Source organism: Otolemur garnettii, unplaced genomic scaffold (genome assembly GCF_000181295.1).
Source record: "Otolemur garnettii isolate 467f Iridium unplaced genomic scaffold, OtoGar3 scaffold00015, whole genome shotgun sequence".
NCBI classification, from domain to species: Eukaryota; Metazoa; Chordata; class Mammalia; order Primates; family Galagidae; genus Otolemur; species Otolemur garnettii.
This window is the reverse complement of record NW_003852410.1, coordinates 24,837,253-24,853,404: the sequence shown is the minus strand read 5'-3', so window position 1 is coordinate 24,853,404 and position 16,152 is coordinate 24,837,253. Positions and strand designations below refer to the sequence as shown.

The window sequence follows — 16,152 nt, the reverse complement described above, 5'->3', positions numbered from 1 at the left end:
CAGTCTCCCAGAGTGTGAAGATTATAGGAAAAAAATAATTCTTAACTTTTAAATTATGAAATAATGGCACGACCTATCAGCTATGCTATTCCTAAAGAATTACCTGGTCAGGAGAGAAAGACTAAAGCAATACAAGGTGGCCACATAGTACTACAACAAAGAGTTCTGTGCGCTAAGAGGAAGTGAAGATGGAATTGAACATTGATTAAGAGGGGATTTCCTCAGAAAAGAATTATCTAATAGACAAGGGGGAGAAAAAGGAGAAGTTCTTCTAGGGGTGAGTTGGGGCTGATAGTTAGTTGGGTTGAAGATGGGATACGAGGAAGAAAGGATGGAAGGGGAGAAGGAAGAGGAGGAGGAGGTTGCCATCCACAGAACATCTTCAAAGCTGTTCTTCAGTAGGACAAATATTCTGCCCTGGCACCTGATAATTACAGTTCTTTTTTTTTTTTTTAAATAAGAATATATTTTTCCAGTTTAGAGGCACCCAGGCAGTATTCACTGAGATTCTTCTGGTAGGTAGTCAAAGATAGAAGTTCAGACATGAAGGCCTCATTAAGAGTTGGCTAGTTGCTCTGTTTTCACCCTTTCTGGTTTTGTTTTATTTATTTTATGATTATTTAATTTTTTTTTAATTTTAATTTTTGAGACAGAGTCTCACTTTTTCACCCTCAGTAGAGTCAAACTCAAGTGATTCTCTTGCCTCAGCCTCCTGAGTAGCTGAGATTACAAGTGCCTGCCACAATGCCCGTCTATTTTTTTTTTTTTTAATTGTTCAGGATTCATTGAGGGTACAAAGAACAAGGTTACACTCCTGGAGGAGGAACTTTTTTGGTTTGATGTCTCTCTATAGTCTTCAAAATTATTGAGGACTCCAAAGAGATTTTGTTTATACAGGTTATGTTGATTTATATTATAAATAGTGTGAGTAGGAAGTTTAAAATATTTACCAATTCATTAAAAATAATAGACTCCTTACATATTCACACACTTTTATGAAAATAATGACATTTCTATAACAAAAAATAGTAAAAACAGAGGCAACATTTTATAGCACAGCAAATCTCTTTTAGGAATTAGTATAGGGCAGTTGGATTCTCATTTCTGTTTCTGCATTTAGGCTATGGTGAGATACTTTTTCAGTTGAAGTATATGCAAGAAATCTGGCATAGATATGTTATTGAGAAAGGGAGGAATATTTTAATATCCTCTCAGAAAAATGTGAATACCATTCTCTGCTACTATACTAAAGCTCAAATGGTGGTATTTTCTTAAAGTTAGCTGTAGTATAAAACTGGATACCGTATCAGCGACCTTTCTGTACTCTATTGCATTAAAGTCCACTGGTCTATCTTGCTCTTTGAGTAAATCTTTTACTTGTGCATAAAAAAAAATTGTTGATTCATCATACAAAAATGTTAGATCTTTGGTTATGCAAATATTCCAAATGTTTATGCATTTTATCTCACATTATACAAAAAGTCATATCACTTAATACACCACTGATATCACTGAAAAAAATCTTTCATTATCTAGAAACTGCCCAGCTTAAGCAGTGAAGTGACATTTAAAATTTTGTCATTGGCAAAAAATACTTTCAGTTGTTTCTCATGAAGTAACGGGCACCCCCATTCATTTTCTAAAACACATCCGTGAAATACAGAAATTTGTAGTTGTCCCAACAAGTAAAAAAAGGGGGGGCTAGTTCAGTTGGCAACTCAAGGACACAAGTCCATTCCCACAGACACCCCTTATTCTTCCTTATTCAGCCCAAGTGCCGTATGTGGACTTAACATTTCATTATGGAGAATATTAAAACAGTGTGCACTCAAGAATCAAAATTTAGTAAAATTCATAATTCCTGCTGCTGCATCAACAAAGGATTCGATAAAGTTGACAGTTTTCAGCAGCAAGTACATGACAAGAGGAACGCGAAGATGACAGTAGGGCTGGGGGCCACCGCCTTGGTCTGTGCTTAAGCACCACCAGTTTTACTCACCCTCCGCTACTGCACCATTGTCACCAAAGTCAGCACAGTGAGGAACAAAGCAAAGTGTGTCTCAGTATCACTAGGAAAATCACCTTGAGGACCCCCACGTGTATGTGGAGTGTATGTTGAGAACCATGGATGTGGTGATGCACCAGACCTGAGCAGCTTCAATGCCACCCAGTAGTCAGGCAGCATGAGAGGATAGGGTGTGATCCTGGGAACAGAATAGGCAGGGCATCTAGAGAACAATGCAGGCCCTCGAATGGTCAGGTAAGAAGCTGGGATTTAATTCAAAGTATGACGGAAACCAGTGAAGCGTTTACTGCAGGATACTGACAGAATTTAACAATATGTGCAGTCTGGGGACAGGAAGGAGTTCTGAGGGTAAGCACAGAATCAGGAGAATGTCCTGTGATATCTGAGGACAGGAGGGTCATGAATCCTGTCTAGAATCTCAGTTTGCAGAGACAGGAGTAGCTGGGAGTCGGGAAAGGATGAGAAGGCAAGAAAGAGATGAGGAGGACGTTCCAGGATAAGGGGACTAAATAAGTACGGAAAGAGAGAGAAGCGAAAATATGGGGCCTCTTTGGAGGACATGGTAAAAATTTCTTTTGTTAATTTATAATCTAGACCCTGCTGACTCAAAAGACAAGAATTAGAGGTGGCTCTCAGCATGAGCATGCATGACAGGGCAGTCCAAAAATAAAGTCACAACTGTTGAAAATGCAAGGGCAGAGAGTTCCATCAGCACAGCAAGATACGAGATCGCTAATCATGAAATACCATCTTGGGTCTTAGGAGGTTTAATAGTAAATTTATCAGTGGCAATTATCTCTAGAGAAAAAGTTGAAAAACATCTGAATACAATCTATGTATAGGTTATAGATGACTCATTAATGGAATGCCTCACACACTGTGACCATTTGTCACAATGCCAGCTTTGCGGACATTGGTTTCGCTAAGAACCTAGTCCTGTCAATCATGAGCAGGGAGAGAAAGTACCAGCAGCCGCTCTTTAGGCTGCAGAGAAATTTGGAGGAATGTGGAGACCTTGGCTGGTTATTCCAACAATCTCCATTCAGGATCCAGAATGGCAGGGAGATGAAATGGGACAAGCTCTGAAAGTGACCTGAAATCTGGAAATAAAAAAACCACAAGTGCACACTCCAGTGTAAATTAGGGACCTTAGTTAATAGCAATGCATCAGAACTAGCTCACCAGTTGTAACAAATGTATCACATTGAGGCAAGATGTGAATATTGGGGGAAACTATGTTTGAGGAAGGGGAGACAGGGAGTTTGTGGGAACTGTATTTTCTGCTCAATTTTTCTGTAAACCAAAAACTCTAAAAATCAAGTATATTAATTAAGTGCGTTCATACACATGCAAGCCGAGATCTTCTATGAAGAGACCCAAATATAGCCGCACACATAGTACAGGCCTAAGTGTGCCCAGGGCAGGACAAAAAATTCTGTCTCTCAAGCCTGTCTTGAAATTCAGAAGCAGGGAAAAGTCTCACGGCAGTATGAGCCAGATGGATTGTATAGAGATTCCAGAGACTTTTTTGTACCCACAAATGAATTCTGGGTTATTAAAATGATATTTATCATTGGCTCAATTCTTTCTCTATGATTTTGTACTGTGGATAATTTAAAGGCATCAGTAATTTAATGACTCCTATGCTATCTGACAGAGGACTAGTTTGGGTTCCTCTTGGAAACAGTGGACGAGGTGAACTTCCATCAAAGGTCAGCAACACCGCTTGTCCTATCAATAGACAAGCAGTGTTTATTTCATGTCTTGGTAAGCACTCAGGGGTGTGTCTTGGTAAGCACTCAAGGGTGTGTCTTGGTAAGCACTCAGGGGTATGTCTTGGTAAGCACTCAGGGGGGTAAGCACTCAGGGGTGTGTCTTGGTAAGCACTCAAGGGTGTGTCTTGGTAAGCACTCAGGGGTGTGTCTTGGTAAGCCCTCAGGGGTGTGTCTTGGTAAGCACTCAGGGGTATATCTTGGTAAGCACTCAGCGGTGTGTCTTGGTAAGCACTCAGGGGTGTGTCATGAAATATTATGGACATCACTTCGAGGAAAGCCCCCTTTCCCCCTTGTAATATCTGTCTGCAGTCCAGATATAATAAGTTTCCTATGCTGTGATAAGAATACCATCCCTATGGTAGTTTAACAATAGCACAAATTTAATTTTTGCAACTGCACACAATTCCACTGATGCAACACTTGGGTTTTATTTTTTCTTTCTTTTTCTTTTTTTTGGCTATTGATACCATTTAAAAGACTTTCTTTCTGTCTTCTCCCTTCACGTCTCCCTTCACTAAGGCAAAATCTTACTTGTTTATCAAAACGCTGTTTCAGGATTTCAGGATACTTCTCTCTGATGGCTCTTCCCAGCACCCCCAAATGATATCACCTTTGTCTGAACCCCAGCCTCCTGATTCTTGGCATTTATTGTCATAGTGAGATAAAGCATGAATCTCAATATCTATCTTTCCTCACGATTACCCATGAAGCTTGCAGAAAATACTGAAGCCTCTGACCACCAGAGACCCACTCCTTTAGCGTGTCTGGGAATGGTCACCCCCGTATATACAAATTAGAAGCTTTGCCAGCATTTCTGATGCACGGCCCAAGTTGAGAGCCACAGCAAGAAATAGTTGCTCAATGAACTATAGCGTATTTTCATAAAGTACTAAAAGTATTTCCTACTCTCTTTAGCACGGTTTGAACATTCTCTAACTTCTTTGTGTGACATAAGAACTGGATTTTTCAAAGCAGTTTCAGAAGACTAGTACCTAACAGATGGCACAGGGTTTATTATTTTAAACCCTTTAAAATGGATTAAGTTGCCATTTGATGCAGTTTCTTGTCATTGAGAATATTTGTTGTTTAGAAGGGATTCATCATTAAACTGGAGGTCATCATAGCCTCTTACACACAGAGTTTGTGATACTGTATTGTACAGGGTAATTTCTAAATTAAAAAATATTGTCTAAAACTTGAAAATAAAGGTAAAAAAGATTATGCCACCTTTTTGTTGTTGCTATAATTTTAATTTTTTTTTCAGAGATGGGGATTTGCTATGTTGCCCAGGCTGGAGTGCAGTGGCTATTCACAGGCATGATCCCAGGACTGATCAGCATGGGTGTTTTGACCTGCTCTGTTTCCGACCTGGGTTGGTTCACCCTTCCTTAGGCAACCTGGTGGCTCCCCGCTCCCAAGAGGTCACCATATTGATGCTGAACTTAGTGGGGACACCCAAATCGGCATAGTGCAGTACAGCCCAGAACTCCTGGACTCAAGCAATCCTCCTGTCTCAGCCTCCCAAGTACCTGGGACTATAGGCGCATGCCACCATGTCCATCTTTGTTGTTGTTACCCAGGGCACTGTCTAACAAGCCTGCCCAGAGGTCATCCCATTCTCCATAAAAATTGCATGACTGACTCCTTTCTACTGATTAGGGCTTAGATTTCAGGAAGTTAGAAGTTAACTTATAGAACAGTGCTAAGTTGCAAATGATTTCTTTCTGGTAGTAAAAAGTTATAGCTGTATTTACCTAAAGAACAAATCTTCACCAATTTTGAATATAGCTTACCAAACTTATTCAGCATTTCTTTGCTGGCTGACTATAAGAGTCTCTTATCCGCTATTACTCTTTGCACCAGCTTTTTCATCTTGCATATTCCTTTATTAATGAGTTAAATAAATCTTTGATAACTGTTCATTATATATTTATATACAATCATGTTTTCAAGTTTGTGAAAAAAATACTTTGACAATATATAACTAACTTGGTGGATACACACTATTTAGTAAGTGTGGAGGATTCAGTAAGTATTCAGTTTCTACATTTACAGAACAAGGTCAGGTGGATCCTTCTGAAGGCCCAGTTTGCTTCAGGATCTATGGCCCTGGCTGCTCACGTGAATGAGACCTATGAGACCTGTGACACAACCACCCTTGTGTAGCAGGAGATATATTTTTCTGGGGAGAGAGGACACACACTGCTCACTGCATTCACATAAAACATAACCAAGAGGGCAGACTCTCTAGTGTCTCTTAGGAATGACTGCTGCGCTGAGGCTCACAGCAGACAAAACTACCAGGCCTTTGCCAAACCCAAGCAATGAATCTGCTGGTAGGGGAATCTTCAGGCCATGTCAAGATGTACACTCCACCAACTGACTCCCAGGTATAAACAGAGAAACCAGGTCTACACATCCTTTCAAAGAATAGGTGGCTTAAGGAACTAAAAGGGGACCTACCATTTGATCCTGCAATCCCTTTATTAGGTATTTACTCAGATGATCAAAAATCATTTTACAACAAAGACATTTGCACCAGTATGTTTATGACAGCCCAATTCATAATTGCCAAGTCATGGAAGCAGCCCATGTGCCCATTAACCCATGAATGGATTAACAAATTGTGGTATATGTACACCATAGAATACTATGCAACCATAAAAAATACAGAGACTCCACATCTTTCATGTTTACCTGGATGGAGCTAGAACATATTCTTCTTAGTAAAGTATCTCAAGAATGGAAGAAAAAGTATCTAATGTATTCAGTGCTACTGTGAAATCAGTATATAATCACCTACACATTCATATGAAAAGTAAAACACAACTATAGTCCACAAAGAAGGAGGGAAGAAGAAAGAGAGGGAAGGGGAGGGGAGGAGGCTGGGGGAAGGGAGGGTATTTGGGGGGACCTAACCTAAAGTGCCTGATGCAATGATACATTTCTAAACTATTAAGAATAGAGTATTTATGTCTTACCACAACAAATAAGTAAATGAGGACATGGTTATGTTAATCAGTTAGATGTAAAAATTCCACATTGTATATCAAATCAGCACATTGTACCTCATAAATGCATTAATGTACACAGTTATGATTTAATAAAGAATTAAAAAAACACAAAGAACAAGTGGCTTTGAAGTTGGATGCAGAGACCCAGAGAAGAGTAGGTATGCTTAGTCGCCCTCCTGAGCCTCCGACATATTCACAGAGAAGGGACAGTGACATATTTGACACCCAGCACAGGCAGCCAAGAATCCTGGAGCAGAAACAGAAAGGAGAGCAATGTGGAACAAGTCTTCTGGAAAAGCAAGTCGAATTCTGCTGAGAGGGCACAAAGGGCTGGAGAGAAAAGTAGGCCTGGGAGCCCGGACATGCCAGCGGCTGTGTTTGGGCAGAGGGCAGCTAGAGTGATCTGAGATGCCCAGGGAAGCCAAGCAGACCACGAGATGGCAGGGGTGATGCAGAGGCTGCATATTCCAAGTGTTTGCATCTCAGAGCCCACTTCTTGGAAGACGGCCTTCTTGATTTTTAAAATGTAATAAGGGAACAGAGCAAGCCTTACATATTCTATGTTAGCAGTCCCCCACCTTTTTGTCATAAGGGACTGGTTTCATGGAAGAAAATTTTTCCACAGAGTGGAAGATAGGTTTGGGGTACAGGGATGATTCAACTCCCCATAATGCAGGATCAGTGGGAGCCCTGAGCTTGTTTCCTTGCAACGAGATGGTCCCTTCAGTGCTCAGCTCCAACTCAGAGCATGAGGCATTACAGATTCATAAGGAGTGTACAACCTAGACCACTCACATGCTTAGTTTCCATGCATAGAGTTCACGCTCCTGTGAGAATCTAATGCCACCACTGATGTGATAGGAGGCGGGCTCAGGAAGTGATGCAAGCCACGAGGAGTGGCTGTAAATACAGATGAAGCTCCTCTGGCTTGTCTGCCTCTCACCCCCGCTATGTGGCCCAGTTCCTAATAGGTCACAAATCAGTATGTGTACCCATCTCACTGTGAGGACTGGGGACCACAGCTCTACTTCACTGAAATTCGTCACTTGTATTTGGTTCCCAGAGCCCTCACAATTTGATAGAGCCTTCTGAGCTCCTAGAAGCCTTTTAGAAAAGCTAAATATTGATTTGTAGCCACCCATTCCCTTGTGTCCCCTAATCCCATACTCAATGTTAGCTGTTCTACTGAGAGACTTGGACTTTTTGTTAAGGGTGGGAAAGTGGAATGCTGGTTGAAAAGAGCTGGAGAAAGAAGATACCCAAAGGTGGGAGACAGAAACAAAATGGAAAAAGAGAAGAAAGACATTTCCCTTTCTTGGTAATGTTTGTACAAGGCAGGTTCTAATGAAGAAATAAACATATAGCATGATACCATTTATCTAAGAAAGAAATACATATACAAACACACACACACACTTGCTTATATTTTAAAAGTGGAAGACAACCCAAAACTTAAAATGAACATGATTTCTAGAGTGTGATCTCCCAATACCATTTTCCATGAAAAGTGACCAGAGTTCCTTGGAGCAAGTGCCAATACCCTGTCTGAGGCACAAAATGGACACGATGATCCTTATCTTACTGGAAATTAAGGAAGCTATCACAGACAGCTGGGACCTTGTTAAAAGGACTCCGGAATCAATTAAGTGAGCCTCCCACTAGCCATAGGTGATTTGAGAATAAAAGTAATGCCTACATAAGATGTCAAATACATTTAAATTATATTGTTACTCAAAACTCAAACCAAAACAGAATAAAAAACATAATTTTGATCACCCTCCAGTGATGTTAAGGAACCAATCCATTATTTTGCTAGTATAAAGAGAGAGCATGGAGCTTTTTGTGTATGAGTGTTTTTCCTGCATGACCTGTATCTCAGAGTAAATAGTTGATGAAACAAACTTTGTCTTTATAGAGTTCTTTCAACTAGTACATGAAAAAAGAATGATACACTATAACCCTGAGACAACCTCCAATAAAATAATTGATTTAGCAATTGTCATTGATGGCTATTAACATTCCCCAAAGAGAGAGAAGTGTTTATTATGTGAGTACTGATGGAAGCACCAATACTGCCTCGAATGTATTTTTGCAGAAGAATTAAATGTTAATGTGGTAGTGGCTGGATCCCATTACCAATTTATGAGAGATGGAGAGGACTATGTTAAATAATACCAAGGAGTGTAATCACTAAAATCCGGACTATGAGACACTCTACAAGAATGACCTGATATCTTCAAGAAAAAAATTGTAAGCAAAATATAAGAAGGGAGAAAAAGCTACAGTTAAAATCTATAAGAGCCACATCAGTCAATTACAACGTACAGACCTTATTTGGAATGTGATTTGAATAAACAAACTAAAAAATATGTGAGATCTTTAGGAGAGTTGGAAACTGGCTGGACATGTGATGGTATTAAAGAGTTACTGTTAGCATTTCAGGTGTGATGATGGTATCATGCGTTACATTTGCAAAACAAGTCTATATTTTAGAGATTCATATTAAAATATTTATGCATGTAATGATGTTATATCTGGGATTTGCTTTAGAATAATTCAATTTGGGGGCATAGGGACCATAAAGGGAATAGAATGACCACGGAATGATCATTAATAAGCAGAATGATGGGTACATGAATGTTATAGTAACCTCTCCACTTTTGGATGGACATTTGATATATCCATAGTTTAGAAACAGCTTTTTTTTTTTTTCTTTAAGTTAGTGAGTGGTAGTGGTGAGTGGGTCAGAGGCAGGGAATGCCAGATCTATTTATAGCAACTTAATGTCCCTGCCTTGATCATGCTAGTCACATGCTCCTAACACCATGAGTTTCATTTGCTTGTACCATACTTCAAACATTTCAAGAATGGAAGAAAAAGTATCCAATGTACACAGCCCTATTTTGAAACTAATTTAGAGCTTTCATAGGAATGTTATAACCTAATTCTAGCCTTAGAATATGGGAAGGGGGTTGGGAGGGAGGAGGATGGATGGGGGAAGGGAGGGTGATTGGTGGGGTCACCTTTATGGTTTATCCTACAAGGGTACAAGTGAATCTTTCTAAAAGCAGAGTATGAATGTCTTAACTTAATAACTAAGAAAATGACTTGAAGGCTACGTTGACCAGTTTGATGAGAGTATTTCAAAATGTATATGAAAATACCACACTGTACCCTGTAATTGCATTAATGTACACAGCTATGATTTAATAAAAAATCTAAAAAAAAAATAGCTTTTTGAGTGTCACACACCTTGACTTTGCTTTTGCCAGCCAGCATCTTTTTTTTTTTTTTTGGTTAATACCAAAGTAGCCTTCTATGGAAGTGCAGTACTCACCCAGTTCATAAGGGTGAACTCTCATTTCCCAAATGGAAAAGGCTCAAGAAGAATGCAACACACCCCGTTAAAGACTTGTCAGCTTCCCTGCTCCCATCCCTGTCTAAGGAAGTTAAGTCGATGATGAGAAGAGAAAATGAGCAGAAGTGGTAGGAAAAGGGCAGAATCAATACTTCTCTTACTCCTCAGCAGCTAAATTACAAAGTTAGAAACAAAGATGAACCTCTCGAGAGGCCTTCCCTTCTCAATGCAATCAAATTTTTCTCAGAGAAAAAACATGTGATATGGATCATTATTATTAACAGTCAACCCAGCCCTGTGTATACTATGTCTTGAGACATTAGCTAATGATGGCTAGAAGCCATCACAGTCAGCGAGACATAAAAAAAATCAGGCACCCAGGACACAAAAACAAACTCTCTTCAAAAAAACTGATGCTATGCAAAGCAATTTGAAAGCAGCAACTGCTTTTGGAAATGATTCTTTCATCGTGTGATGTAAGGGTATACCCATATATTTGCAGTGCCTATAAGAATATCTTTAAAATACTGTGAATGGTAGTGCATAAATCTAATTTAGTTAGCTTTCAGGGGTTCTGAACTAAGACTTTTAGCAAGTTTTGAGGAAATTTTATTTTTTATTTTAAAGACAGAGTCTCAGTTTGTCACCCTCGGTAGAATGCTGTGGCATCACAGCTCTCAGCAACCTCCAGCTTCTGGGCTTAGGAGGTTCTCTTGCGTTAGCCTCCCGAGTTGCTGGGAATATAGGCACTCACCACAATGCCCAGTTATTTTTTCTTGCAGTTTGGCCGGGGCTGGGTTTGAACCTGCCACCCTTGGTATATGGGGCTGGCACCCTACCCACTGAGCCACAGGCACTGCCTCATTGGAGAAATTTTTTAAAAAAATATAAAGATGCACAGTTTGTTGAATAGCAACAATAGACTGACATTGGAAAAGATAGCAATTTACTAGTGGTTTTTAAAAAAATCTTTGGAATCAAAGGAATAGGGCACAGGTCCCATATTCCAGAGGTGGTGTGTTGAAACCTAGCCCCAGCCAAAACCTGCCAATGACAACAACAACAAAAAATCTTTGCATAACAGGTGGTAGAACAGAAGTGTACATATCTTGATTTCAAAAGCACAGTAAGTGATGCTCATCTTCCATTTGGATCTAATGATCTTTCTGAAGCATCTTTTTAGTATTTAATAAAGTCTTCTCTTTTTTATTGTTGGGGATTCATTGAGGATACAAGAAACCAGTATTGTATTCAAGATATACAAGAAATCAGTATTACACTGATTGCATTTGTTAGGTAAAGTCCCTCTTACAATTGTGTCTTGCCCCCAAAAGGTGTAAGTCTTTAAAAAACAGAACTGAGCCTTTGAGTTACTTCAAGTTACTAATCCACAAAGCATTAAATCAAAATTTTGAAAAGTACTAAAGCATATTCAAGCTTATTTTTTAATGAAATATTATCATTTTCTTTTAATGAGAATAAAAACATTTTTATACCACTGATAAAATTCAAAACCTTGTTTTAACTTTGGCTCATCCTTTTAAATTTATACTTCCATACATTTTATGCAGATAGGATATTAGTATAGTACTAGTTATTAATTAGTAAGTTTAAAAAAGGAATGTTTTCAAAATGTTTTACTTATGGGTATGTTTGGAGACTAGGGATACAGTGAAGATGTTCATATTGGACTCAGACTGCTTTGAGTTTGAATTCTGGCAGCCTTTGAATAATAGCTTGGCTTCTCTAAGACTCAGTTTGTAAAACAGGTATATTGATAGTAACTTCATTACAATTGTTCTGAACACTAAATGAGACAATGTGTGAAGTTGTAGCTCTGTCCTTGGCACATGGTAAACATATTAAAATATTAGGTACCATCATAATTATCATCATCACATCATCATGGTGCAACCAAGATGTCAGGCCACCACCATTCATTTATGCTCTAAATAATAAAATTCAAGTAATATTCAATATATATATTTCTTTGATACAGAGTCTCACTATGTTGCCCTCAATAGAGTGCTGTGGCATCATAGCTCATAGCAACCTCAAACTCTTGTGGTATCTACCACAACATCCGGCTATTTTTTTTGTTGTACTTGTCCTTGTTGTTTAGCAGGCCAGGGCTGGGTTGGAACCCACCTGTTTCGGTGTATGTGGCCGGCCCCCTAACCCCTGAGCTACAGGCACCAAGTCCTCTTCAACATATTTTAAGAGTATCTCACAATTGTGTAAGAAATAACCTATGTTATTTTTGTGGTTTTATTAAAGACACAGTGGCCCTATGGGTTCTATACAAATCTGAGAACTAGGTTTTCAAGTTCTTCAAAGTATGACAGTGCTGTTTTAATGGGAACTGCATTAAATCTTTAGATCACTGAGGGTAGTATGGACATTTTAATGATATCAACTCTTCCCAGCCATCTGCTATCTCTTTTCTTAGAGTTTCATAGAGTTCTCTCTGCAGAGAAATCCTTCACCTCTTTTGTTAAGTATATTCCAAGGTATTTCATTTTCTTTGAAGCTACTAGAAGGGTATTGTGTCTTTGATTTGGTTCTCAAATTGACTACTGCTGGTGTATATGAAGGCTTCTGATTTGTGGACATTGATTTTATATCCCAGGATGATGCTGTAGTTCTGGATCACCTCCAGAAGCGTCATGCTGTGTTCCTGTGGTTTCCTTGAGTTTATAAGATCATATCATCCACAAATAGTGAGAAAGTTTGACCTCCTCGTTCCACTCTGAATACCCTTGATATCCTTCTCTTGCCTGATTGCACTGGCTAGGACTTCTAGTACTATGTTGAATAGCAGTGGCCATAGTGGGCATCCTTGTCTGGTTCCAGTTCTACATGGAAATGTTTTTGGTTTTTCTCCATTCGGTATGATATTAGTTGTAGATTTGTCATGGATGGCATCTATAAGTTTAAGAAATGACCCATCTATGCCTATTTTCTTAAGTGTTCTTATCAGAAAAGGATGCTGAATTTCATCAAATGCTTTTTCTGCAACTATTGAAAAGATCATATAGTCTTTGTTTTTGCTTCTATTTATATGGTGGATTACATTTATGAATTAGAGACTTCAGGTTATACTATAAGTAGTCTATAGTGATCAAAACAGCGTGGGATTGACACAGGAGAGACATAGGTCTATGGAACAGAATAGAGGATGTAGAAATGAACCCAGCCGTCTATCACCATCTGATCTTCAACAAACCAAACAAAAGCTTATGCTGGAGAAAAGAATCCCTATTTAATTGATGGTGCTGGGAGAACTGGATCACCACATACACAAAAACTGAAATTGGACCTGCACTTCTCATCACTTATAAAAATTAACTCATGCTGTATAAAAGATTTAAAGCTAAGCCATGAAATGATAAAAATCCTAACCCCCATTGGCAACTTTAGCAACAACAAAAATAATGTGACTAGATCAAGTTAAAAGCTTCTGTACAACTAAGGGCACAATAAACAAAGCAAATAGACATCCTTCAGAATGGGAGAAGATATTCACATGTTACAAATCAGACAAAGGGCCAGTGACCAGAATATGAAGAACTCAAGAAGATCAACAAGAAAAGAACGAATCCATAGGCAAATGACAGGAACAGAACATTTTCCCAGGAAGACGAATGGCCAAGAAACACATGTAAAAATGCTCATCATCCTTAATCATCAGAGAAATGCAAATCAAAACCACTTGGAGATACCATCTAACTCCAGGGAGAACAGCCCAGATCACAATTCCCAAAGTTGCAGATGCCAGCATGGGTGCAGAAAGAGTGGAACCCTGATGTACTGTTGGTGGAATTGCAAACTGGTACAGCCTTTTTGGAAGAAAATATGGAGCATCTTCGAAAAACTGTAAGTAGATCTCTCATTTGACCCCATAATCCCATTACTAGGCATTGACCCAGAAGAAAAAAAATAATTTGACCATCAGGATATTTGTGCTTAAATGCTTCTAGCAGCTCAACTCACAATCACAAAAATGTGAAAACAACCCAAATACCCACCAACCTAGGAATGGATTAATAAACTGTGCTAAATGTATACCATGGAATACTATTCAGCCAGAAAAAGATGGAGACTTTGCATCTTTTGTATTTACCTGGATAGATTTGGAGAACATTCTCCTAAGTAAAGTATCTCAAAAATGGAAAAGCAGAACCCTACACAGGACAGGTTTTCTTGAAGCTGCCCGTTCTTTCAGAACTCATCAAATTGCAACTGCTACAACCAGCTCTCTAGGTGATGGATTTAAGGAAAATCTTGACTTTAAGGAGATAGAGAAGCAACAAAAAAGGAAGGGCAACAGTTTATAAAGAAAATTGGTGGTATTTTTGCCTTTTAGGTGAAGGATGGCCCTGGGGGCAAAGAAGTCACCCGGGTGGTAAATGTAAAAAACAGCAAAGGATCAGAGCTTCCTAACTCAGATAAGAAGGCCAACTGCACCATCTTTTAAGGCAAACTGAAAATAACTGGCAATATGGGTCTGGCTAGGAAGTTGCAAAATCTTCAGCTTCAGGCAGTCAAAGCTAAGCTGTGAAGAACTCCCTTAACTACTTTTGAAAATCAAGATGAAATATGTAGCTACATATCCATATATTTCATTGTCAGAATTTAGACTGAAACTACACATTGGCAAATTGTGTGAGACAGGTTTGTTTTTCAACTGGTATGACCAATCCTGTTTTTCCTAAGCTCTGGGTGAACAGAGCCTGGTGTACAACTGCATTACAAAGTTAATATGACAATTATGGTTTGGGGTAAAACTGAGTTTCAGAAAATTATTAGGAAGAGTAAAATCCAAAAAATTATGTAAATGGAAGCTCTTATTATGCTTATAAAGTATATTTAGGGATTATTCTGCTAATATTCAATTTAGGAGTTTTCCTTTGGAGAAATAGTGAAGAAATAATACCAATAGTTGGTCATTAATTAGTGTCATGGACTTAATGACCTTAATTAAACTCTCATTAATAGTGCTTAAAATTCTGTATTAGGATGATTATAAAAAAACAACTTAAATATTTTGCATTTCAAAAAAAATTTGCATTTCATGCCATCAGAAACAGTATTTTCTTCTCAAATTAAAATAAAAGAAACATGATCAGGCAGCGCCTATGGCTCAAAGAAGTAGGGCGCCGGCCCCATATGCCAGCCCTGGCCAAAAACTGCAAAAAAAATATATGATCGCTGCTGGGGGAGGGAGGATGTGTAGCTGAACACCTTATTGTTACAACAAAAATATTTTAAAAATGGGCCTCCTTCTTTAAAACTCTGTGTATTAGGATCATAAAACACTGTTAAAAATGAAGTTTGCTTTGAGACGCAGCATTAAAAAAAAAGGGAACAGCAAGCATCCCATATACTCATGACTAATCTGAAAATAGCAGATCAACAACGATAGGCCCACATGAGAGAAAAACACAATAGAGCTCAAAAAAAGGGGAGTTGGGAGGGGGCTTTAATAGTTTCTGCCTGTCGGGTACAATGTATGGGTACATGGCACACTTCCCGGGTGATGGACTCAACTATATCTCAGACTTTGAACTTTACTTACAAACTCAAATACCGTAACCTAACCATATGTGCCCTCACATTAACCCATAACAAAAGTTGAAATAAACACCCACTTTATTGTGGGGAAACCTGGGAAGTCAGTAAGTCATGGGAAGTTACTCACTTTACAATGTTAAACTTAAATAAGACCCATGCTGTCAATCTGTGGGGGACCCACGGAGCTGTATTTTAAAATTTTGCAAAGCCCTTGCATATGTGCTCTAATCCCTGTTTTAGCTTCAGATTTGAAGGGGTATTACTTATTGTTAGAGATTTCCTGAAGACAGGGTCTTCCCTGGGTTATTAGTGTACTTTCAATTAGATAACTCTTTTATTTAAATAATCTGCTGGCTTGTTCCTTTTTTATTGTTGGCGATTCATTCTGCCTGCATTTTTATGTAA

General features: G+C 38.8%; 1 protein-coding gene and 1 pseudogene across 6 annotated transcripts in view; one reads left to right on the top strand and one right to left on the bottom strand.

The window, feature by feature from the left end:
• CADPS (calcium dependent secretion activator) overlaps positions 1-16,152 on the bottom strand; it is a 484,159-nt gene that overhangs the window by 384,763 nt on the left and 83,244 nt on the right. The window lies entirely within an intron of this gene.
• Positions 311-14,734, top strand: LOC111723728 (annotated as a pseudogene).